We start from the raw sequence: 23,578 nt of genomic DNA, 5'->3' as shown, positions 1-23,578 counted from the left end.
TTTCGATATTAAGGGACGTGTAAACCTGGAGGTCTCCTGCTGTCCAGGCAGACATGTGGGCAATCCAAACAGACACTGCTCTCTGCTGCTGACCATTCCTTCCTGGCTGAGCTGCATTCTCACTGCCTGGTGAGCAGGAAGTCTTGAGGCCTAGCAGCCCACTCCAAGGTCTGCCATGGATAGCAGAGCAGGCCCCGTCCAAGCCACAGAGGTTCTTCAAGGGGACAGGGAAGATGACCTTCTAATCACTAAGATCTGCTCAGCGCATTCCCCTAGCCTGGGCTCCCCTCTTTACATTCACTCACTCAGCCACTTCTCTAGGGCACAAGCCTGCCACCAAATAGATAGCCAGGCTGGTTCTGGGTGCAGTGGCCACCCTCACGTTTATGTATTCACTGTACTCTTTCCATGATCTCCCGCATCTAGAGGCTTAGCTCTGAATCCTTTCCTCCCAAGAAGATGGTTAGAGTCCTCATGAAAATTGTCAACCCTTTTCACACACACATACTTAAGTTCAACCTCCAGTGAAACCCCCTGTTATGAGTTGCCGGATTTATAAAGTTGTAGTGGTTTTTGTTTGGGACAGGCCTTTAGGATATCACAGTTTACTCTTCTGCCCTCACAAAGCAGATATGGTTTAATCCATTAGATGCTATCATCATTGCCAAGTCCATTCACTTTCCCCACATCCATGTCTACCACTCAGGCTGCCACCACCCCTCACCTGGATTATTGCAGTATTCCTTGCTCCTGCCTTGCCCCCAACCGTCAATTCCCCATACAGCAGCCAGACAGGTTTTGTTAAAAGTATACTCAGATCACGTCACTCTGCTGCTCAGACTGCCCTAATGACTTTCTATCTTATTCAAAATTAACAATAAATAGGTATCTTTTTAAAAACCCACAATAAAAAACAAAGGCAAAACTTACTAATTACAAAGCCCTACGTAATCTCTCCCTTCCTCAAGCCACCCCCTTCCACAGTTACCTTGTTGTCCCTCTCCCTGAATCATCAATGAGTTCACCTTGCTTACTCCATCCAGTCCCACTGACCTATTTGCAATGTGATTTGCAATGTCTTTGGACACAATGAGGCCATTTTATTTGAAAAAAAAAATCTTTAAATCATTTGTGTTGCTTTTAATAAAGAAGCTTTATTCTTACTCATCATTATTTTCAAAAGTTACCTTAGAACTGAAGTAGAATTTAGAATACCTCTTGAGTCACTGAGATGTCTCAGATAGGGATCTCTTAGTTGCAGTAACATAATCTCACTCAAACTAGGACCTAGCAGAAAAAGATCTTAAAATAAGAAGGCAAAGCCATTTAATGGACTATGAAGACACAAAGTGCTTCCAAACCTATGATGAACTGAACCCAGGAGATGAGAGAAATCTAGACCAGAGCACCTAGGCATTTGGATTGGGGATGAACAGGGAAAATGCAGGTTAACTCTTTCTTGCCCCAATTAGGATGACACTGGAAGGGGTAAAGATGGAGACACATATAGAGGACAAGAATGAGCCTGAAAGAAAATATCCAGGGGGCTGAGGAGCTGGAGAAGATAGAAACTGGAGAAGTGAAAGAATGACTGCACGGTGGGGATTGCAGGGCTGATGACTTCTCCTCCTCTTGGGAAATGGGCCCACTCCAGATGAAATGCAAAGACATGGTGCATGGTAACTGAGAAATGAGAGTAATACACCTTGAGACTCCCTCAAAATTCCCTATCTCAAGCTCAAATGACACTTGGTCCTTTGCCACAGCCATACTTTTGTTTTAAAAAAATCACAACCAGATGCGTCTCCATTTTATCAAGCAATTAGTTACCATGTTAAACTCAGTGAAAGATCCAGAGAAGCATAAATTACTTCCTTTTAGCAGCTTACAATCCAATGAGAAAGGGAAAACACCTGTTGGTGGATTACTTAAATAATAGTGAGAGAGATAGCTTGGTGTATTGGAAAAAGCATGAGTTTAGAGTCAAGAAGATCTAGATTTGGACCCTGGTTCCCTCAGTTACAAAATGTCCCTTAGGTAAGTTTCTTAAACCCTCAAAGCCTCGGTTTCCTCATCTTTAAAAATGGGAATAGTAACTGCTACCACCCTGTGGCTAGCACACAGTAGGTGTTGAATAAATTGGTTTTTTTGGTTGGTTGTTTGTGTTTTTTTTGAGATACAATCTCACTCTGTCACCCAGGCTGGAGTGCAGTGGTACAATCTTGGCTCATTGCAACCTCTGCCTCCGGGGTTCAAGTGATTCTCCTGCCTTAGCCTCCCAAGTAGCTAGGACTATAGGTGTGTGCCACCATGCCCGGCTAAGTTTTGTATTTTTAGTTGAGACAGGGTTTTGCCATGTTGGCCAGGCTGGTCTTGAACTCCTGACCTCAGGTGCTCCCCCCCACCTCAGCCTCCAAAAGTGCCGGGATTACAGGCGTGAGCCACCATGCCCAGCCTTAATTGTTCTTCTTTTATAATGAAGATCATAATGCAAGTGATTGGCAAAAGAAAAAAGAAAAAGAAAAAAAGATAGGACAACCAGAAATAATCCTCTAGTAGTTCAGAAAAAGACGAGTTCAAGATCCCAGGCAATGGAAGACGTGAGTGGGTCTATCAGGAGGAGGAGGGGTCCTTGAGCCACCTGTGATGGTTAATTGTATGTGTCAACTTGACTGGGCCACAGCATGCCCAGACGTTTAGTCAAACATTTTTCTGGATGTTTCTGTGAAGGTGTTTTTGGGTGAGAATTGCATTTGACTGAGGAAAGTTGATTGCCCTCCCTAATGTGGTTGGGCACCATCCAGTTAGTCGAAGGCTTGAATAGAACATAGAGGCCGACCCTCTGGGTGTAACAGAATTCCTCCCTCCTGACTGCTCTCAAACTGGGACGCTGACGTTTTCCTGCATTAGGACTTGAATTGAAACATCAGCTCTTCTTGGGTCTCAAGTTTGCTGGCCTTTGGACTAGAACCAAACCATTGACTCTCCTGGGTGTTCGGCCTGCCTAACTTGCCCTGCAGATCTTGGGACTTGCCAGCCCTGTAAACATGTGAGTCACTTTCTTATAAGGAATTAATTAATTAATCCTATTGGTTCTGTTTCTCTGGAGAAGTCTGACTAATATACCACCTTTGAAGGATAGGTTAGGTTTGGATAGAAGTAGAGAGGAATTGGGGAGAAAAGGGCAAATGAAAGTGAGTGAAAATCAATTGGGTGTGTTGACAAAAACTGGAGGATCCTGACTGACAATATTAGCCAATGTTTATCAAGCTTGTATCACGAGCCAGCCTCTGCTTTACCTGCACTGTCTCATGTAACCCTCATAAGAGTCTGATGACAAATGCTATTCCCTTTTTAGAGATGAAGAAAGCTAGTCATGGAGAAGTCAAGAATATTTTCCAAGGTCCCGCATCTAGCAAGTTGCAAGATCAGAGTTCAGACCCCACTAATCTGACTCCAGGGACTATGCTATTATATTATGCAGACAAGTATTTACTGAGGTTGAGTGGATTAAACTGGATAAAGCTGGCACATACACAGCTAGGTTTTAGATGCTAGACTAAGTGGGTTAGGTAATTGCAGACCTTAGGCTCAACTTCTGCATTCTGTTGAGAAGGAAATTGAAGTTCATAGATGGGAAGTAACTTATCAGGTTCACACAGGCCAACTAATTGAGCCAGAACTTGACCTTGGACCTTTGTTCAGCTGAGTCAGCTCCTTGGACTTGCCTCAGTCAGGGTCCCTGCCCATTTTGGGGCCACACTGCAATGTGAACCTCTCCTAGGACTGGGCCTCTCTGGGGGACCTCTCCTGCTGAGGGTCCCTCCAGTCCAGCCTCAGCCTTAGAAAGCCAAGAGGAAGAGGGGCTCTTAGTCTCCCACTAACTCAGCCTGCGAGGGGACATTTCAGTCTCTCCTTTCTCCAACTGCCCTCTCTTGCTCATGCACGGGGACTCTTTGCACACACTGCCTTTTCTCCGCTCCCATAGTCCCAGCTTTTCCACATGACACTAATTAGAGGTCAGCTTCAAACAAGCCTCAGGGACCAGTCCTGTCACCAGCTTGTGGTACTTTAAGTATCTATTATTTGGGACACAGGGTGACTTGGCATGGCTATCCTGGCTGCAACCTGTCACTAACCTCAGGGCCTAGCACTAGCTAGTTCCCATTTTCATGACCTGGGCCTGACTGACTATTTCACTGAAGTCTGGGAACAGGTGCTGGTCCCACTGCACGATTTCCTAGGTTGTTTTCAGTCAAGTCAGATTCTACTTCTGTCTGCTCTGTGCCCACCTTGAGGGAGGCTCTTGAGTCCTACTGATAACCCAGATATAGTGTCCAAGTCACTCTGGAAAGGAACTAGTCTCAGGGCAAAAACATGGAGGCCACTCAATCATTCAGCAATGTGGATTAACCACATACTGCATGTCAGACACTGGTATACAATGATGAAAATGACAGAGTGCCTGCCCTCATGGGGTGAGAGCGAAGGTCCATCACAGACCAAAAAGCCATCACAGTCCAGAGGGCAAGTGCATGATGGAGGAAAATACTGGTTGCTAAGAGGAAATACAGCAAGGGCATTGAAACGTAGCCTGGCCATTAGGATTGGAGTGGGGTTGGCTAAGAAGGGCTCCCAGCAGCACCGATATCTGAGCCAAAAAATGAATAATTCTCCAGGCAACAGGGCATAGGTGTAAATGTAAGTGGTGTAGCTGTGGCCAGAAAGGTACAGATAGTTTCCCAGCAAAGGGAATCACAGGTACATGATAGAAGAGGATGAGAGGAAACCTGTTGTGATGTGGACTGACAGTTGTGTTGTTCTGATGAAACAAAGCTCACAAGGGGAGGTGACGGATGATGCCAAAGGTGTCATCCAGGACTGCATTGTGGGGGGGGTCCTTGGACATTATTTTTAGGTGTTTGGGATTTATCCTATAGCCTTACAGAGCCATTAAAAATTTTTTAAGCTGAGGAATGACATGGTTAGCTTTGCAACTTAGACAAAGAAGTAAGTGTGACAACAGGGATGTGGTCGAATGCTAGGGAGCCAGAGGAGGGGGTGATTCATTCTGCCTGGTTTGAGAGCCACACCAGAAATTCATCCTGAGGGCCCAAGGCCCTTCTTCTGAATACATTCCTGATTCTGGTCCCACAATCAATGCCTCCCTCAAGCCTACCCTCCAGCTCCTGGCTGAGCTTCCTAGCAGCTTCCAGACCTATTATAGAACCTGGTCCCTGCCCTGATATCTCCTCCTGCTGACAAGGGGCTTGGAGATTGTTCTCTCCTGTTAAGCAAGATGTACTCTCCCTGCCAGCACCAGGTCAGCCCCCACGCCCAACCCCACCACAAAGCATGTCCAGGCTTCAGGCCCTTCTAAACCTGCTTCACTCCACAACAATCTGTTCCTCAACTCCTGATATTATAGCTTAAACTGTAGGTGATTTAAGAAGATCAGACCATGGCTGGGCATGGTGGCTCATGCCTGTAATCCCAGCACTTTGGGAGGCCTAGGTGGGCAGATCACGAGGTCAGGAGATTGAGACCATCCTGGCCAACATGGTGAAACCCCATGTTTGTGTATACTAAAATATACACACACACACAAAAACAATAACAAAAATTAGCTGGGCGTGGGCGCCTGTAGTCCCACCTACTCAGGAGGCTGAGGCAGGAGAACCACTTGAACCCGTGCAGGCAGAAGTTGCAGTGAGCTGAGGTCGTGCCACTGCACTCCAGCCTGGTGACAGAGTGAGACTCTGCCTCAAAAAAAAAAAAAAAAAAAAAAAAAAGAGGGTCAGACAACGATAGGAGCACATGAGCACAGGAATGATGCCCTTAAAGAGATATGCCTCTCACCACGCCCTTTAAGGATTCTAAGTTAGCTATGATGACCTTGAGCAAGTTTTTTTAGCCTCTCTGTCCTCAATTCCCTCATCTGTGAATGCTTATAGGTACAAGACCCACCACATGGGTTTATTGTAAAGATTCAATGACTTAACACATGTCAAGCTTTAAAAAGCCCTTGGCATATTGAAAAATTAGACAGTGTTGTTACTAAGAGCAGTCTCCTGTGCCCAGAATAAACAGAAACAGCATCCTATGAGATAATGCAGAAAAGGGGAGGGGTCAGTGATTCAGGGAAGGGGAAAATTAGTGGTGTTCCCCTCAAACAAAACCACAAAATGTCTTCATAACTAAGTAACATTTTTAACAGAAAATGCTTTTGTAAGGTAGGCAGCTGCTCAATTTATCCATGCCTATTGGCTTCTCAATTTTGCAGAATCCTCGTGCTTGCCTCACATTGAACATCTGGGGCAGAGGAAGAAGTTTGGCCTTTGGGTTCGGACCAAACTGAATTTAGAAAATGACACTGCCACACCCTGGCTGTGTGATCTTGGGAAGCTCACTCAAATTCCATGAGTCTCAGATTCCTCATCTGTAAAGTGGGCACAATCCCACCTGCCTGGAAATGCAGAGATGAGAGAGTCTTTCTAAATAGGCTGGCACGATGTGGTAGTCAAGTCAGGGGGGTCTCCTTCCTCTTGGATCTCATGTCCTGACATACTCAGGAGAAACACCCTCCAAGCAAAAGGAAAACAGAGATACCCTGTGACATGAGCAGAGACAAGCTCTCAGGAAGTGAGATTTTAGACAGTGGTCACTGAGGATGCCTCCTGTACCCTCTTCCTTGAGGATTTGGGGCATTGTCATTCTCAGGGCCAAGTCTTTTCCAGGACTATGAGGGTCAGAGGAACTCACAGGAGAAGTACAGACCTCCTTCAGTGTTCCACATCCTGCTGCCCCCAAACTGGGCTGTCAGCCCAGGAGTCATTAGCAGGTAGCAGGGCTGAGCGTGGGGCCATCAGTCAGAGGAGAATGTCTGCTGCTGTTCCTGAGATGCAATGGTGCCCTGAGGAGCCATTGGCAGTAATGATGATGGGTATTTAAGCAAATGAACTGTTAATGACCGGGCAGAGGTGAGCTGCGTCCCAGACCAGCTGGAGCCCAGAGTTGGCAAAGGAGGGTGAGGTAGGAATGAGGAGAGACTGGAGAGGAGAGACTTCATTTTCTTCTCAGAAATTGGTTTCCCTAGGGAGTCTTGGTTAGCCATGGGGCAATGCCTGCTTTATGTGCTGTCCCCTACCCTGGGACTCCCCATCACTTCCATGAATTATTTTTAAAAACTCCTGGCTGCCCTGCCCAGTTATACCCCACATCACTCCTATTCTTCTAGCTCAGTCCTTCCTGCCATATAGCAAAAAAGAGTCTTGCTGAAAGCCCATATCAGTTGGGAGAGAACAGGAGGGATACTGGCTGGCTGGCTCAGGTCTGATGGATCCTGGGGGCTGAGGACTGAGTGGCTGGGGCAGATGAAAATGGTCATATTAACAATACACCGTCTACTGATAACAGTACTGCTACCACAGCTCTGTATGAAATGCCAAATGTGTGCCAGACATTGTTCTAAATTTTTATTTTTTTGAGACGGAGTTTCACTCTGTCACCCAGGCTGGAGTGCAGTTGCGCAATCTCAGCGACTGTAACCTCTGCCTCCTGGGTTCAAGCAATTCTCTGGCTTCAGCCTCTTGAATAGCTGGGATTACAGGTGTGTGCCACCATGCCCAGCTAATTTTTGTATTTTTAGTAGAGACAGGGTTTCACCATGCTAGCCAGGCTGGTCTCGATCTCCTGAACTCAAGTAACACCCTCCTCGGCTTCCCAAAGTGCTGGGATTACAGGCATGAGCCACCACGCCCAGCCTGTTATAAACTCTTAATCAACATTGTTTAATTTATTACTCACACAATCCTTGAAGTGAAGATCGATGCTCCCATTTAACACAGGAGGAAACTGAGGCTCGAACAGAAGAAATAACTTACCCAGAAATTAGGGAGCCAGGTTTGTCTATATAGTGAGCAGGGAGAGTGAAACTAGAGAATTTCACAATTTCAACCTTTCATTACCCAAAGCACAATGTAGCTAGAGTAAAGAATACTCTGGCTTGAGAAGTCTTTGAACTGAGAACAGAAGGTGGAGCCAAGATCAAGATGTTGTGCCCTTCAGATTCACACAGATCCAGATGGACAGGAGGCAGGTGGCCTCAACATTCTATAGGTTCATGTGCTTGTTCCAGCCTCCACACCTTTGTACTCTCACTTTGTCCATTCCCTTTAGACCCATCCAAATCCACAATGGTAAAGAATGTCATCCGGCAAAAAGCATCAGCTCTGCCCTTAGACAGAACCTGCCACATCCTTGCTGTGTGGCCTTGGGTAAATTACTTAGCCACTCTGAACCTGTTTTCTTATATGTAAAGTGGGATAGTGATTATTTTGTAATTGTTAGGTAAATAAATAGACAAAAACAACCTTGGCATCAATGTGGTATAGGGAGCAGATCACTTTTTATTTCTTGGCTGTGATTCCTGACAGCAGGGTGGATTGGGTAATTCTTTCGACCTTCTGTTTTCTAATTTGCAAAATGGAATAATTTTTCATACCTGGCAGGATCATTTTACATTTTAGAGATGATGTAAATAAAATGTCTAATACATAATTGGTCACCAAAAATAGTAACTGCAATTAGCCTTTTTATCAATTAGATGTATATTGTGCCTGACCCAGTGCCTGGGTTCCACAGTTAGAAGTTCCTTGTCCCTCATTCTGCTCTTCTACCCTATTCTCTGATAAACTTTCTCTGTGCCTTCTCCAGGAAGGCTTCTTCTGTCACCTACAGCACTCTATCTCCTCTGAGCTCAAAAACTTCATTCACAGTTAGTAATTAACCAAACCACTTCTTGTATTGTCCACTGATGCTTCATTTGTTGGTAAGCTGTTACTCTGGAACTTCATAAGAAGCCTTTAATTGGCCGTGTGAATTTGGACACATAACTCTTTTCTCGGAAGCTGAGTTTCCTTATGAACAGATGGAGGCTTGGACCAGAACCTGGTCTTCTGTCTCCAAACCACAGGATTTTACAGGACCTCAAGCTGACCCTGGGCACAATCCACTCCTTCTCTCCCCGAGCCTTTGCTCACAGAATCCACTCTTCCTCAAATGGCCTTAACCCACCTCCATATTCCAGAATGCATCTTAAATGCCACTTCGTCCATGAAGCTTCCTTAATCCCCTCCAGGCAGAGGTGATTTCCCCTTTGAAATTACAAAATCTTTAGACCCACTAGCCCATGTAGATCTTCCTGAACTTCACCTAGAGCTTGCCATTCCTCCTACAGGAACTAAAGTCTCTAATCACAGAAGTGTGAGTCATGCATTCCCATAACTCCTATAGCCTGAGCACTCTAAGCCTTGCTCTATAAGTACCCCTGAATCTTAGGGCCCTGTTCTGAGGACTACAAAGGGACCCAAAGATTTACTATACAAACGTTATTAAGGAGCCATATTCAAGTCACCATCTCTGCTAAAAGGAGACAAATCCTCGCGGGATCTCTGGGTGTCACTTTCACATAGACACCTACCTTACCTTCCTGCACCCCATCTTTCTCTGTTCTCTGATGCCCTTTCTATAGCAAGATTATCTTCATTTCATCGTATTTCTTTTGACACCTGTGCTAGGAGCTCCAGACCACAGCGAATTCCCTGACTCCAGACACTGTTTTTTTCTTCTGCTGTAACTGGCATCTGTTCAGGTGGATGAGTGAATATTTATTAGATCTCAGCAGGTTTTGGTCACTTTAATTGTTTTCTAGTGAAACGTGCCCATTGCTGAAACCAGACCTTGTTGGCCATTTATCAGGTCAGCTAAGTGAAAGGGGAGCTGCATGGAGATGGGAGTTCAGGCAGGTCCAGGAAATTTTGGCTGCAGAAAGAAGTCACGCCAAAGAAAAATGAGTCCCTGGATGGTGATCTGGGACTGATGGATTAAGAGATAAGCACCGGAGTTGTGATCTCAATACACAGAATCACTGGACCAGTCATTCTCATAATTAGATGCAAGTGGCAAACATTTAGTGTTTTTTTTTTTTTAACTTTTAAAACTGCATGGAGCAAAAGCCATTGGAAATGGCAATTGCCATTTTTCAAAGAAGCGGTTGGGGAAAGGAAGTGAGCAGTATTTATTAAGAGCCTAATATATGCTATGCACTTAACATAAATTGGTGGTTTCCTTATTTATTCAGAAAAACTTTTTTTCACATGATATTTCTCCAGAAGCCCAACATGTAAAAAAGAGAAGAGCTGCTCTTGTCGAAGCTTAGGTGAGACATCTGAAGCCCACCTATTCCTTTTGTCCCTTCCTTACTCAAATTCCCATCAAATTAGTCCTTGAAGCCCATGAGGCCCTTTTCACAAACATTGCCTATCTCAGCCCTGGCAGCAACTCTCTAACGATGATATTATTTACCAATGTGTTAAGTGAGAATGAAAGCAGTGTAGTCACATGGCTGGGAAGTGGAGAGGAGTCAGGCTTAGATTAGAACTCAGCTATCCTGACTACAACAAGGTGAGTGCTCCTTCCACACCATCAGGATATCACCTGGTTGGAAGAGGATAGACTGTGGTCAAGGATCCCCAGTCTGGCTATGCCTGTGTATTAGTCCATTCTTGCACTGCTATAAAGAACTACCTGAGACTGGGTAATTTATATAGAAAAAAAGGTTTAATTGGCTCACGGTTCTGTAGGCTGTATAGGAAGCATGGCTGGGGAGGCCTCAGGAAACTTACACTCATGGCAGAAGGCAAAGAGGAGGGAGGCACATCTTACATGGCCAGAGCAGGAAGAAGAGCATAAAGCAGGAGGTGCTACACACTTTTAAACAACCAGATCTCATGAAAACTCACCATCACGAGAACAGCAAGGGAGAAATCTGCCTCCATGACCCAACCACCTCCCACCAGGGCCCTCCTCCAACATTGGGGATTATAGTTCAACATGAGATGCAGGCAGAGACACAAATCCAAACCATATCACCCTGTAATCCATGTGAGAGGGGCAAGGGCTGAGAAAAAGAGAGGGACTGGAGAAGATCAAGCAATAGATCTTTGGCCTGACCAGAAATGGAGTAGAGAGGGGAGGCAACAGAGATGAGAGCCCATTTTGCTTTTATCCAGATGATACCCCCATGACAGAGGTTCTGTGTTCTACTCTGCCTCCTCTAAAGTGACAGGGCTCCCCTCCAGTTTGCTGCCCTCCATCTTGTCTGACTGTCCCTATCACCAGCACTGCCTTGTTTCTGGGTGATACAGCCAGTTGCCTGCTAAGATTCAGTCCTCACAATCAAAAGAGGGCTCTGAACCTTAGAGCCTCAACAAGAAAGAAGCTGTTGCAGCCCCTGATGGACAGTAAAATCCAATGGTAAAGATGGTTTAATGTCCCCTAAATGCCAATTTGCTTGTGGACATGTTGAGTGCGACCAGACTGAGGGCTGATATCCAGATGGAAGTGTCCAGCAGCCCAGCCAGGGTGGGTGGGGATAGGGTGGGGTGGGATGTCTTTCTCCTATCTAGTCCTCAATAGTCCTCTCTCCCCTTACTCACCAGGTAGTGCTGACTTCCAGACCACTGAGGTCACCTGCATAAGCGAGTCTGGCAACAAATAATCGTCTTCCAGAAAATGACCAGAAACTCAGCCTGCTTTTTGTCATTTCACCAGCCCCACCATCTTTCCTTTATTCTAGAGCTCCTGGCACACTTACATGAATCTCTTGAAAGAAGAGAAATGAGAGCATTCATTCCATACTAATACAATTGTGCCCTATGGAAAGGCTTTTTGCTGGCAGACATAGTAGATGGACCATTTCCCAACTTCTTTTTCTTTGCCAACTTCCAGCCAAAGGTGTCCATATGACACAGCTCTGGACAGGATAATTGGAAGTCTGTTGTGGGATTTCTGAGAAAGCTTTTGATTTTCTGACAGAGACATTTTTGCTTCCCTTTACCACTTCCTACTGGATTACAGATGTGATGGAAAGAGCTGCAGCAGCCATAATACAACCATAAAGGAGAGGAGAAGAGAATTGTAAAGGCATCAACCCACATTGAATTGAACTGCTAAGTTAACACTAGCAGTTACTTGCGTCCAGATATCTTGGTGTGTGAGAACATTAAATCTGTATGTGTCTAAATCAGTATGGGTGAACATTTCTGTCACTAAAGTCAAAAGCATTCCTGAAACAGTGCATGATTCTATATGACCCTTACCACAACCCTGGTAAATAGGTATAATTATCCTTCATTTAAACATGACGAAATTAAAGTTGGGAGAAACTGACTATACAAAAGTCATTAATCGTATGAGTGGTAGAATCAGGATTTAATTTCAAGCTTTTCATGCTACACTCACAAACTCATACCAAATAAACAAGATTACATATATTAAGATATTATATATCATATCTGTATTATATTTAATTTCTTACATACATTTTATATATTTATATGTACTTTTACATATATATTTATATATACTTATTCTTTATATGTATATCTACACACACACACACACTTTTTAATCCTATTGCCTAATTTCCTTGGAGTCCATGGTAACAACATCCCCTTTATCTTGGGCCTGTGATGATTTCTCTTCTAGACTAACATTACTCTCAGCCCACCAGATACAAGTAAAAATCATCCAGGAGAAAATACAGATGATTTGGAAGTGCCATGCTTCCTAAATATCAAGAAATAAGAGAGTCTGAGTGTGGGAGGCAGCGTGTAGAGCATAAAGAGCAGAGAATCTGGAGCGGACAGATGTAAGTCATAGCCCAGCACTGTCTAACGCTAAGTTGCTGTGAATCCGTTGGAAAAAGCACTTCCCCCTCCATGAAACTGGGTTTTCCTACCTATCAAATGGAATGAGTATCTGGTGGGGGCAATGGGATTTGTGTGTGTGTGTGTGGGGGGGGGAACTGGAATAAAGGGAGTTCTTAGGTGACACTTAAAATCATTTTAATGTGAAAATGCCATAACTGGGAGATATATACACATATATGTCTACTGGTCAGTAAACCCACCTCGACCAGAATTACAGATTCTTTCATGATTTGTTACCTGTGAAGAGGAGATGATGGTGTAGAGGATCGGAATGCACAAGAGACAGCAATCAGCAGAGGGCCAACACCTCCTAAGATCCACCTTTGTCACCTTGAGGTTTTTGAGCTATGGCCAGGTACTTGAGTTGGCTGTTTGTTCCCACTGTAGACAGTTTGCTCTCAGAAACCACATCTTTATGACCCCACCCCACAGGGCGTAGCAGGGAATGTATTCCTCCACGACATCTTCACCATTTTCTTACCGGTCACATCAGCTTTTTCCTTTTTTTCTTTTTGTAATGAGTTCCAATGCCCACTATCCATTTTGTGCTGCTATAACAGAATACCTGAGAATGGATAATTTATAAAGACCAGAAATTTATTTCTCACATCCCTGGAGGCTGGGAAGTTCAAGGTCAGGGTGCCAGCATCTGGTGTTGGCCTGCTTGCTGCATTCTCACGTGGCAGAAGAGCAGAAGAGAGCAAACCCACTTCCATAAGCCTTTTTTATAGTGGCATTAATCTGTTCATGAAGGGCTGTGCCCTTGTGACCTAAATACCTCCCATTAGGCCCTACCTCCCAACACAGTTGCATTTGGGATTAAACATCCAACACATGAATTTTGGAAGACATATTCTGACTATAGCAACCATGCTCTCAAATCTACAGAGGCAAAGCAGTCACTCTGTACCCCAGTCACTAGTAGGTTGGGGGTCCCATCCTCTGCATCATAACATCATAATTTGGTGGATAGAATGGGCTTCTGCATGTGATCATGCCTGTACTGGACAAACGGTTTTGTCTGCAGACCTCACTTCCATCCTCCTGTATTACTGAGCCATGCCAAGAACAAGCCTCTCACAGAAGCTGCTTGTTCTTGGATTACACTTTCCTGACATCAAAATGTTTGCTGAGATTATGCAAAATAGAATGAGATTAACATGTGTTGTTCAACTGAATAGCCCCAGGCTCTTGGCTTTCCTACACCACTTGAGCTGCCAAAATAAATTCCCACCCACGGATATCCTGAGTTTGTCTGGCTTGCTTAGAGTAAAAGCACGGAGACAGAGGAGCTGTTACATAGCAGATTCTCCCACATTCACAAAGGAAGCCGCAAAGCAATTCCATCCAAAGCAACCCTCGGGCCCCTCCCAGAGTCGAGTTTCTTTCCTTCCTGTCCTAACCAAAAGGACATTTTTAACTAAAAGCCAAAGTGTCATCACCTTTTGTGGGGGATAGCCTTCTAGGATCCCCATGGTTTTTACTTACATCACTCCTTTATTCTGCATTCAACAAATATTCAATAAGTAAACATATTACTTACTTAAACACTTGTTATGCCAGGCATGGTGCTAGGCCACAGGGAGCCGATGGCAAAAGAGATCATGTGGTCCTGGCCATTGGTTTACCCTGTACAGTTAACACTATAGTCTCACTTTCTTCCTCTATAAGGTCATTGCTTTGTCGGCAAAGAAAGAACCCTGAAGAAAAACACTTGGTTTCTTAACCCATGAGGGTTTCAAATTTCAACGTATTTAATTTTTGGTGCAATTCCATGTGACAGACTCAGCTATAGGTAATTTCTCATGTGTTTCAAGTGCTCAGTAAATATCTGTGGAATTTGATTGTTTGTTAACATCATCACTGCTGTGAAAGAAATACCATTTGCCTCAGTTTTTGGGTAAGACGAGGTATAGAAACTTTCCCAAGATATTTAAGTGGTGGAGCATTTCAATGTTACTTCCATTACGACCATTACCACTGCTAATACTATCACTACCACCATCATACCCTATCCTGTATTACCAGTATCACTATTATTACTACACTACCATTGCCACTGTGATTACTACATCATCATTACTACTGTTATACTACTACTGCTACTACTGCTACTTCTATGAGCAGCTAAAACTTAGTGGGCTGTAAGTGTCAAGCCCTCTACTAATATTTTAAATCCATTAATTGATTTAAACATCACACTAACCCTTTCAATTAGAGATTATTGTCTCCCATTTACAGATGAGACAATAAAGTGACAGTTAAACATCTAGAAGTGACAAAATTAGGCTCCAAGCCCAGGCAGTCTGACTTCCAAGTCCATGACCGTAACCACCATCTCGTACTTCCCCTCTAGATCCATTTCTAGCACTCACATGTGTGTAATTCCAAAGCCATGCTCCTAACCATGGGATTGGTAAACACTCTGAACTCCAGCGAGGCAGGTTTATGAGACATGCAGGTATTGCGAGCTGACTCTTACCCTTGTATAGCTTCAAGGCTTCAAGGATGGCTCTACGCCAAGCTTGTCCAACCTGCAGCCTGTGGGCCCAGGACAGGCGGCCCAGGACAGCTTTGAATGCGGCCCAACACAAATTGGTAAACTTTCTTAATGCATTATGAGATTTTTTTTTGTGATTTTTTTTTTTTTAGCTCATCAGCTATCATTAGTGTTAGTGTATTTTATGTGTGGCTCAAGACAATTTTTCTTCTTTCAAGGTGGTCCAAGGAAGCCAAAAGATTGGACATCCTTACTCTATACCTCCCAGCAGGAACATCCCTCAACAGGGAACACAAAGGTTAGGTTGAGGAAGTAACAAAATCTGACAAAAAAGACAGGGCAAAGATTTCTGACAGAGAGCAGAGGCCCACTATGAACCTCAGATCACTGAGTTCTAGGAGGTGCCCAGAGTTCTAATGGCAGCAGCATCTGAGCTAAGGCACTGCTCTAGCCACATCAGGAGAAGCCAGCAAGTTCCTGGCATCTCAGGCCAGGAGGGACTAACAACAGACATTCAGGCCAGACTCCTGCCACATACCCCCTTCATCTTCTTAATGCCATGTCTCACATCAAATGTCCATTCCAGCACTGCTACTCCTTAACATAATGCTACTGAGGGCGCCAAGCTACATCAGTCCTTTCCCCAATCCTGTAACCCCCATTTCCTATTAACAATGGGCCCATGACAGGCCAGGCACGGTGGCTCACGCCTGTAATCTCAGCACTTTGTAAGGCTGAGGCGGGTGGATCACGAGGTCAGGAGATCGAGACCATCCTGGCTAACACGGTGAAACCCTGTCTCCACTAAAAATACAAAAAAATTAGCCGGGCATGGCAGTGGGCGCCTGTAGTCCCAGCTACTCGGGAGGCTGAGGCAGGAGAATGGCGTGAACCTGGGAGGTGGAGCTTGCAGTGAACCGAGATGGCGCCACTGCACTCCAGCCTGGGCGACAGTGTGAGACTCTGTCTCAAAAAAAAAAGGGCCCATGACAGGGTGAGACCAGTGACTCAAGCCAGGTCTGGATCCTTGTCCCCTTTTCTCCGCCTACAAGCATTTTACACATCCTTCATGATCTACCTCCATATGCACCTCCCTGTGAAGCCACTGTCTATTCCAGGACCCAAGCACTTTGTAAATCCCAATCATATGGCAACAATCAAGTTGTTTCTTCTATTTTTGAGGGCGTATCTCTTCTGGACTAGGCTTGTTGAAGACCAGTAACTTACCTTATTCATATTTGCATGCCCCACAGCATCTAGTCCAATGCCTGCCTAATAGTAGGGGCTCTGTAAATGTGGAAGGAAGGAAGAAAGAAAAGGAGGAAGGAACGAAAAAAAGAGAAGGAAACGGAAGGAAGGAGGGAGAAAGGGAAGGAAAAAACAAAGAAAGAAAGGGAAGAAGAACAGAAGCTAGGCATTCAGTATGCCACACCTCTGAGTTTTCCTAAGTCCAGCCCCAAATCATGTAAACATGGGTTTCCAATACAGAGACCACAAGAATTCAGTCTTTGTCACAGGCTTAGTTCATTACCATAGACTTAGAGGCTGATGGAAGTAGATCTCTCAGGACCTCCTGCCAATCTGGGAGCTGATGGAAATCACTGGAACAAAAAAGGAGACAGTGGTATAGGGAAGGGCATGGAATTTTACATTCGAGGACTTATTCTATCCCAGCAGGCTTTAGCATTGGGTATGTCTTCTGACAACCCTGCACCTCAGCTTCCTTCTCTATGAAACTGAACACTATCACCTCCTTCCAGGGAGTGTTGTGAGGATGTAAAGAAAAACACAGAGCATGTGAAAGTGTTTTGTGGATGGGAGTGTGCCTTGTGGATATTATGTATTACCTAGATCAGGGTGTCTGTGTTGATGCTATTCTCCTTACTATCTGAGTTTTCCTCTTGCCCTGACCCTGACCCAGGGGTGTTGGTCGTTGCTGTCAGAGAGAGTCTGGCCCTGGGGCTCCACCAGACCTCGCCACTGCCTGTTTCCTTGTGCGTCCCCATGGCAGCCTCCAATGAGGAAGCCAACCCCGGATGTGTTTTGTGTAGTGTTTGGAATTCACCTCAGCCTACCATGAAGGAGAAAGAGGGAAGGAGAAGAAAAAGGAGACGCAGCAGCCGCCACCACCAAAGCCTCCCAGGGAGCGAGCCACTCTAGAATAGTTCCTCCTGAGCTCTGCAGAGGCCTCACCACTGAGGAAAATGCCGGAAAAATGCCGGCTAATTTCAGAGGCTCCACGTTGGTGGGCCAACATCCCAGGGAGAATGAGCAATTATGATTTCCATCTAAGCAACATATGCTGTTTGCTGGCCTCTTTCGAACAGCTGTAGGTTAGATGCTGTTAAGATTGGTCTCCTTCTCTCCTCCATATTTCAGAATTCAAATTAAACTAAAATAACAGCACCTGCTGAACAAAAACCCCATTGGAAATGTGTCCTCGTACACAATTACTGTAGGGAGGCTGGTCACCATTGTTACCCGCCTATTCTTCCTGAATGGGAACGGCAGCGAAGTTTCCCAGGCAGCTGCAGCAATTCAATTGTATAACTGGAGCTGGCCCCGCGCCAACCCTCAAGAACTCAAGTGGCACCAAAAGATACTATATTGATTTGCAATCGAACATAATAGGCCATCAGCTTAATTATTACTGAAGTGACAAGGTTCTGGGTATTTCATATTTATATTTCAGGGCCTGTGAAGGATGAATGTAAATCTTTTAAATGCACGGATTTGCATATCTTCAGAAGGGTTGAGTGCTCTTATTACATTCATAGCCTTTGAAAGACCAAAAGGACTGGCTATTGAACTCAGGTTGCCAGATCCCACCGGCATTTGCTTGGATGAAGAGACAAAAGGCATAAAATGGAAATTGCTTTTAGTCCAAAAAAAAGCCAAAAAAAAAAAAAAAGCCCACTACCCAACTCCATCAAGCTCAGGCCTCTTCGGGGGCCTTCTCTGGGAAACTGGTTATAGGTCTTATTGGACAGAGGCATTTGGATATTGGGAAATGAAACCAATGACTCTGACTTGTGAGGTCCCCTTTGCTTTCTCCTTCCCAGCCTGCACCCTGGGCTCTGCAGAGCTCTGGTCAGTAGAATCTTATGAGCCACTGAGATGTGGGCAAGGGAGGGACAGGGAGAGACAGAGGGGGGACAGGGAGAGACAAAGGGACATTTTCCAAATGTCCACTTCACTTATGCACCACACTGATACCAAAGACGCAAAGACAATGGTCTCATCATCTTCGTCCACTCATCATCATCAACCCTCCTCTCCCTACATCCTTTCTAATAGGACCTGTTACCCTAGCAAGAAATTTTAAAACCATTCCAGATTTCGCCCTATCTCTCACCCTGCAGATCCAGTAAGTCATTGCAAGTTATAGATGCCTCCTCCTGAAGCCCCCACGAGTACTGCTCTCTGCCCCATCAGTCTTATGTCCTACCTCTGTCAGGTCTCATTATAAAGCCGAAGTCTGTAAGATTTTCCTGCCATACCTTCCTGCCTGCATCTTTCTGGATTGCAGTCCATTTCCTACCCTGCCATCATAGGGCTTTTCTGAAAATGCTGGAAACTCCTGCCTAAAACTTTTCCATAGAGGCCAGATGATAAAGCTCATCTCTCTTCACAGTCAGGCATCAGCCTTCATGCCAAACCACTATTCCCTAGGCATGCACTTTCACCCTTTACACATGGTGTTTCAATTCTCTTTGCCTGAATGCCTTTTTCTTCTTGTCAATGGAAAGACAAGAATCATCTTTCAAGATTCCCTTTGAAACACTGCATCCTATCTTATACTTTACACAGGTCCCCTCCCCAGCAACTTCACTTCGTTCATATGTACATTATGAAAACTTGTCATATTGTCCTTTACTTAATGGTTCACACTGGGAGATAAACTGCTTCCACTAGCAAGGCCTCACAGTCAGAAAATGTGCCTTTATATCTGGACCTGGCTCAGAGCTTGGAATGTAGAAATGTTCAGCAATTGTTAGTTGAGTAATTCTTCATTCCTAGGAAACATCAACCATGTATTGAATGTCTATAATGTGTGATATTGTTCCAGGTGCTGAACCAAAAATAATTCATATGGGAACCCAATCCCAAGTCCAAGACACCACAATAAGCATAATAGTCAATGCTAATGACCAAGAGGATGGTTTAGACATCAAGCATCCTCCAAACACAGAGAAACAGGAAATTTGTGGCCTAGAGTGTCTGGGAGAAAGTAGGACTACAGCTAAGCCTGAAATCTTGAAATGCTATAATTTAAGAAGTGGCAGGATTATTTGAATTCACCTTCTCCAATCCCCACATTTTATAGATGAGAAAATTGAAGACCAAAAAAGGTAAAATTTACAAGGTTGCAAGAGCAGTAGGAATTCTCGCTTCCAAATCCCGCTTCTTTCCGTGATGCAGTGAGATGGGTAGGACTTGACTAGAAATGAAGTGTGGAGAATATTCCAGATGAAAGCTCTACAGCATTCTCATCATCCTCAGTAACCTCAGGAACCACAGTATTATCACTATTGCCACCACTCCTCTCCCCAATACCACCATTGACACCACCTTCATTGTCTCCACCATTGTCAGTATCCCCCTGACAGCCACTGTTCCAGCCCCACTCCCGCCATCATTCACACCACCAAGATCCATATCAAAGAAGCCTCTTTGTTGAGTGGAGAGAAAAGGTGCTTTGTTCTTGTTTCCATTATCTGTAATGAAATTTCTGCCCCTATTCTATTCCATTTTCCTACACCATTTAGACGGCCTCTGTCCTTTCAGATCCTGGGCTCTAGCACAGAGCTGTCTTAGCACTGCCAAGGGGCATTGTGATAATCTCCCCATCCAAGGAAGAATTTTTATTCCCTTGAACTGAGAAGCTATTTCCAAGGAAGCTAGATCAATAGGAATACAGGAAAGAAAAAAAAAGAGAGAGAGAGTATTGCAAAATTTAGGAAACCAGAATTCTGTCTACAAAGGTAATGGGCAATAAGAGTTACGATCTAATTCTTTGAAGGGGACAGTTCAAGAAGTCTGAAGAGGGAGATGCCCACTGTTACCTAGATCAGGAAACCTAGGGATATTCTCCAGGACACAGCTGAATCCCCCTTTCCCTGACTCTTGATGTCCTGGCTTATCATCCGGTTCTCCCCCTACCCTCCCTGTTGCCATTCTCCGGCTTCTGTCTCGTCTGGGGCTGCATTTAGATCCACTTCCCTGGCTTATGTCCTTTGGGAGGAGCCCAGCACCTCCACTGGAATCACCCAGGAGAGAAATCCAAGGGCTGGCAAAGACTCAATCCCTGGAGTCCTCAGGCAGCAGCATCCCCACAAGGGCCTCTCCTGCCAGGCAGAGCACAAAGGAAGGCATTATCCTGCGAGGAGGAGAGGAGCTGAGGAGGACCACCTGCTCAGGCAATTCTATGATAAAAGGAAGTGAGGCTGCAAATTGGACAATTGTTACTAAGTAGCTGAGGACCCAGCTGAGTGGGGTTTTCTTTAATAGAGATGATAGAAACCAGCTTTAAAGGCAGATGGAGATTTTCCAGAACCTAGGGGCTCATGAAGAGAAGCAGGGGAGAGAAGTAGGCCCAGGAAAGGGCATCTTTTAACATCCTTGTGAGGAGCCAGGAGTGGGGTTCTTTCTTACAGGGATAGGAAGCATTTCACATGTGTCAGTATTTATTTCCTGCTCTCCTTTTAAAGGCACAGTCTTTGTGAGCACCTGGGAGGGAGAAAGTGATCCCTAAGACTTGGCGAGGGTTTGCCAAGAATTAGCTACAAAGGACCAAACACTTCTTTCACTGCTTTCTAGGCTGGGAGACTGCGGAAACACTGGAAAGCAAGCAAATCTGGACTTCAAGCATTTGACAAAGTCTTTATTTTCGTGGAAAAGATAGGTGACAAGGTAATTAAGTGAATTTGGAGTTGGTTTGTATCTACAATTGATTGTGTGCTTACCATTTGTCAAGCACCATACTGGATTTTTCACACATCCTATCACTGAATCACCTCATTCCCCTTAAACAGATGAGTAAAGTGGCTCAGAGACGTTGACACATTTAGGCCTAGGGGAGCCTGGAAGCATATCTGCCACCTCTGTATAGCACCTGTCTACAGGCTAGAATGGAGCATGCCCATGTATGCTCACAAGGTACTAGGGGAGCCTGGGAGCATCTCTGCCATCTCTCTATAGCACTTGTCTGCAGGCTAGAATGAAGCATGCCCATGTATGCTCACAAGGCACACTGTTCCATCATGCACAGACAAACACCAATCAACACACTCTCGGTTGCAGTCACATAGAGCTCCGACTCCCACAGATGCCATGGGTGTGTGAGCACACACAGCCTTACAGGTACGAACATGCTCCCACACCAGGGATACCTCTCAGAGGTCTTACCTTTTTCTACTTCCTGTCTCCATCTAATGGATAGCACTCCTCTTTTCCTGCATCTCAAGCTTCAGAAAATGGCGCTGATTATCTGGGGTAACATTGTGTCCGGAATTGGTGGGTTCTTGGTCTCACTGACTTCAAGAATGAAGCCGCAGACCCTCGAGGTGAGCGTTACAGTTCTTAAAGGCCGCCTGTCCGGAGTTTGTTCCTTCTGATGTTCGGATGTGTTCGGAGTTTCTTCATTCTGGTGGGTTCGTGGTCTCACTGGCTTCAGGAGTGAAGCTGCAGACCATAGTAGTGAGCGTTGCAGCTAATAAACGCAGTGTGGACCCAAGAAGTGAGCAGCAGTAAGATTTACTGCAAAGAGAGAAAGAACAAACCTTCCACAATGCAGAAGCTGACTCAAGCGGGTTGCCACTACTGGCTCAGGCAGCCTGCTTTTATTCTCTTATCTGGCCCCACCCACATCCTGCTGTTTGGTCCATTTTACAGTGAGCCAACTGGTCTGTTTTACAGAGAGCTGATTGGTCCATTTTGACAGGGTGCTGATTAGTGCGTTTGCAATCTCTGAGCTAGACGCAAAAGTTCTCCACCTCCCCACTAGATTAGCTAGATACAGAGTGCTGATTGGTGCATTTACAAACCTTGAGCTAGATACAGAGGGCTGATTGGTGTATTCACAATCCCTTAGCTAGACATTTTAAAGATTCTCCAAGTCCCCACCAAATTAGCTAGATACAGAATGCGATTGGTGCATCCACAAACCAGGAGCTAGACACAGGGTGCTGATTGGTGTGTTTACAATCCTTTAGCTAGAAATAAAGGTTCTCCAAGTCCCCGCTAGACTCAGGAGCCTAGCTGGCTTCACCCAGTGGATCCCGCACCGGGGCCGCAGGTGGAGCTGCCTGCCAGTCCCGTGCCGTGCACCCACACTCCTCAGCCCTTGGGCGGTCAATGGGACCAGGTACCGTGGAGCAGGGGGCGGCTCAGGCCGCGCAGGAGCCCGGCGGGGGGCGGGGAGGGGGGTGGTGGAGGGTGGCTCAGGCATCGCGGCTTGCAGGTCCCCAGCCCTGCCCGGAGGCAGCTAAGGCCTGGCGAGAAATCGAGCGCAGCGCCGGTGGGCCGGCACTGCTGGCAGACCTGGCGCACCCTCCGCAGCTGCTGGCCCGGGTGCTAAGCCCCTCACTCCCCGGGGCCGCTCGCTCCGAGTGCGGGGCCCGCCAAGCCCAGGCCCATCTGGAACTCTAGCTGGTCCGCAAGTGCCGCGCGCAGCCCGGGTTCCTGCCGGCGCCTCTCCCTCCGCACCTCCCGGCAAGCTGAGGGAGCCGGCTCCAGCCTCAACCAGACCAGAGAGGGGCCTCCACAGCGCAGTGGCGGGCTGAAGGGCTCCTCAAGCGCGGCCAGAATGGGCGCCCAGGCCGGGGAGGCACCGAGAGGGAGCGAGGGCTGCTAGGGCTGCCAGCAAGCTGCCACCTCTCAACATCTAAAGTCCAGTGGGCTGAGCAGCATCCTCAGGGAGAGGCTGTGGGAAAGCAAGGCAGAAAGACCCTGAGGGATCCATGGGTCAGATCTCATTCATATGCCTAACCTTGCCCCATGTTAGCAGTGTGGCCTCAGGGAGTCCCTGCATGTCTCCAACCCCCGGTGGCCCTTCTGTTAAGATGGGGATAGAAACACCCATCACAGAGCATTGCTCTGAGGACTGGAAAGTCCTGAGACAGTTGGGACAGAGTGCCTGTGCCTGCCCATGGCCAATCCCAAGCCATTCTGCCACGTTGTCATTCTGCCACATTCTGAGGCCAAAGCCATTTCCATGCTGCACTGCACCCTGTCAACAGCCCCCAGGGAAAAAGAGGTGGCAGAGAGTCAGGGGGCGTTGAGACCCTCAGCTGCTCCCGGAGAG

At 45.9% G+C, this 23,578-nt stretch overlaps 1 long non-coding RNA gene across 1 annotated transcript in view; it reads right to left on the bottom strand.

Annotated features, from left to right (window-relative positions):
- Positions 1 to 22,091, bottom strand: part of LOC130540583 (uncharacterized) — a 41,241-nt gene extending 19,150 nt beyond the window's left edge. The window contains exons 1-2 of the long non-coding RNA XR_008954580.1: positions 21,682 to 22,091; positions 16,805 to 16,874 (exon numbers count right to left, since the gene is read on the bottom strand). This is a non-coding gene — a long non-coding RNA (uncharacterized LOC130540583). The remainder of the gene's footprint in view (positions 1 to 16,804; positions 16,875 to 21,681) is intronic.
- Positions 22,092 to 23,578: the final 1,487 nt, after the last annotated feature.

This window comes from Pan paniscus, chromosome 9 (assembly GCF_029289425.2).
Source record: "Pan paniscus chromosome 9, NHGRI_mPanPan1-v2.0_pri, whole genome shotgun sequence".
In the NCBI taxonomy this organism is placed as follows: Eukaryota; Metazoa; Chordata; class Mammalia; order Primates; family Hominidae; genus Pan; species Pan paniscus.
The sequence above is the reverse complement of the archived record's forward strand: the minus strand, read 5'-3'. Positions and strand labels throughout refer to the sequence as shown.